Source organism: Lygodium microphyllum, chromosome 4 (genome assembly GCF_053477565.2).
Source record: "Lygodium microphyllum isolate KBCC chromosome 4, Lygodium_microphyllum_v1.1.10, whole genome shotgun sequence".
NCBI lineage: Eukaryota > Viridiplantae > Streptophyta > Polypodiopsida > Schizaeales > Lygodiaceae > Lygodium > Lygodium microphyllum.
This window is the reverse complement of record NC_141138.1, coordinates 31,215,228-31,217,959: the sequence shown is the minus strand read 5'-3', so window position 1 is coordinate 31,217,959 and position 2,732 is coordinate 31,215,228. Positions and strand designations below refer to the sequence as shown.

General features: G+C 40.5%; 1 pseudogene; it reads right to left on the bottom strand.

Moving 5' to 3' along the window:
* Window positions 1–429: 429 nt before the first annotated feature.
* Window positions 430–1,718, bottom strand: LOC148036919 (uncharacterized; annotated as a pseudogene).
* Between the last annotated feature and the right edge of the window lie 1,014 nt (window positions 1,719–2,732).

Here is a 2,732-nt window from a genome sequence, read left to right as displayed (position 1 = left end):
TCTCTCTCTCTATACATACATACGTACATACATACATACATACATACATACATACATACATACATACATACATACATACATATATATATATATATATATATATATATATATATATCTCTCTCTCTCTCTCTCTACCTCTCTCTTTCTCTCTTTGCTAAAAGAAATAACATTGATTAATTCTCTCACTCTCGCTTGCTCGTTCTCCCTCACTCTCTCACCTATTCTCTTTTATATTCAAAATAATATTCTTAATGAAAATTATATTTTACATCACTTTTTAAATAAAATTTAAAAAATGCTCTCTCATTCTTCTCTCTCTCTCTCTCTTTCACACACACATTTTTTTTGGGTAATATCCAGTGCAATATATTTATGTGCTCACAAATTTACAAGCTGGGGACCCCCGAAAAAGGGGGCTATCCCAAACTATCAGAAACATAAAAGGAAAAGCTCTATGCAGGAAGCGTCCATGTCACCCTCATAGCTGGCATCATATAGAGATTGCCGCAGTGAGGCTCGGAAGGATTCATATTGCTGGTGGTTTTGGCGACTCAAGCATGCCAAATTATGATCACTCCAGATTGTCCAAAGAGCCCAATATCTCATCCAAAAAAGAAAGAGTGAGTATTGAGACAAAGAACGCATAAATTTGCCAAAGAGCCAGAAATGTTTCCCAAAGCTATGACTCAGGAAACGAAGTCGAAGCGAATCTGAAATTCTCATGAGGAGGATCCTAGAACAAGGACAATGCCAAAATAAATGAGGGACAGTCTCTGAGGGAGCCAAACATCTCAGACATGTGGATGATGCAATGTGACGTTTAGCAAGTGTGACCCCCACTGACAGTGTGCCTGTCAAACGTCTCCAAAGAAAAAGCCTTTGTTTCATGGCATTTTACACTTCCAAAGCATCCTAAGATTCTTCCGCCACCATGCAAGAGACTTCGTTAAGTGCCACAGAGAATTAGCATGCTACTGAATCCATGGGGCAGGCTGAAGAAGCTTGTATACTTTGATGGAAGTTAAGACAGAAAGAGAGACAGGACGAATGCATGTAGTAGATGGCTGTAATTGCCAATCCATAAGCTTGTCTGTATCAAGCATTGGTGGAATTGGTAGAAAGGGATGCAGTAAATTAGCAATTTTCTTCCATATAAACCTATGCTGCATTCCCAATGCATAAGAGGTCATGGCCCGAGGAAAGGATAAAGTATATCCTCGATCATCCACCACATCCTGTATGTACCTAATTCCCAGTTTCATAAGATTGTATGCCCGAACAGGTTCCTGTAAAGCAAGAGGAATGTCAAAAATGGCACTCCAATGAATGCTTTCTTTTCGCATGGAGTTTGTCCCCAAACAACTATTAGGAGCCCATTTGACCTTAGAGAGAACCTGTTTCCAATCAAGTATCAAAGTAGTAGAGAAAGGACAGCTAGGTATTTTGCCCACAAATCTGCCAATGACAACCTCCCAGAAATCCGTAATCCAATGACCATATGCAGAAGTGCTCATGCTGGCACACATGGATGCTAGCATACAAGTCCACGGCTGTTGTTGACAGAAGAAAGTATGCAACATGGTAGCCTTCCTTGCAAGGACATGATATCTTATATTGAGGATATTTAGTCCACCATGCATCCTTGGAGAGCACATCAGTTCCATCCTCATGAGTCTCAATTCTTTCACAACAGCTTTTGTCTTCCATAGCATCTCCATAGCTTGAGACATAAAAGCGGAGATATCCTTGGATGACCAATGCAACAAAGGCAAATAGAACTGGACATAAGATATCACAATGGATTGTACTATTCTGAGCCTGACATGAAGGGGCCAAGTAGAAATCTTCCAGTATTCCAGTTTATGTTGCAGCCTTTGGAAAATCCATTTCAGTTGCATTTTCCTAGTGATATGCCATCCTATGGGGTATCCCAGATGCCTGACAATATCTGTGGAAAGCAGCACCTGACCAGGCCATAGAATAGAGTGCCAGTCACATTGTTTGAGGGGAAGCAATTTAGATTTGTCAAAATTAACATGTAATCCCGCTGCCAGACCATATAGTGAAAGAGTGGCCATAAGCATGCGAAGTTCCCTTGGAGAATTCTGTGGCATGAAAAAAGAATCATCAGCATACACTTGTGCCAAAAATGATGTAGTCTCTGGGATTTGAAGACCAGTCATCTGCCCTGTGTTTGTTAAGTGATCAAGATATACCAGAAGAGGATGGGTCACAATTGCATAGAAAAGAGCACTAAGAGGACAGCCCTGTCTGACTGATCGACCCAATATCCATGAGCGAGACAAATGCCCCCTCAAAATGCACTGAGCAGTAGAGTCAAAGTAAAGCCAGTAAACAACATTTGCCATCTTGGGACCAAAGCCCAACTTAGTCATGATCTGAAAAATAAAATCCCATTGGACATTATCAAAGGCCTTAGCAATATCCACCTGCAATATAAGTACGTCTTGATGCGAGTATTTAGCATATTCAATTGCAGTCAAGGCATTGGATATATTGTCATGGATTTGTCTTCTCGACACAAACCCATACTGATGAGGATGAAGTCTTCTACATGCAGTATCCCATGTAGCCTATGCACAATCATTTTGGCAATAAGTTTGTAAAGCACAAGCATCAAGGTAATGGGCCTCCAATCTGATATATGATCATTGAGATGTTTTTTGGGCACAAGCTTGACTAAGCCATGCTTCCAAGAGTGCAGTAGTTGA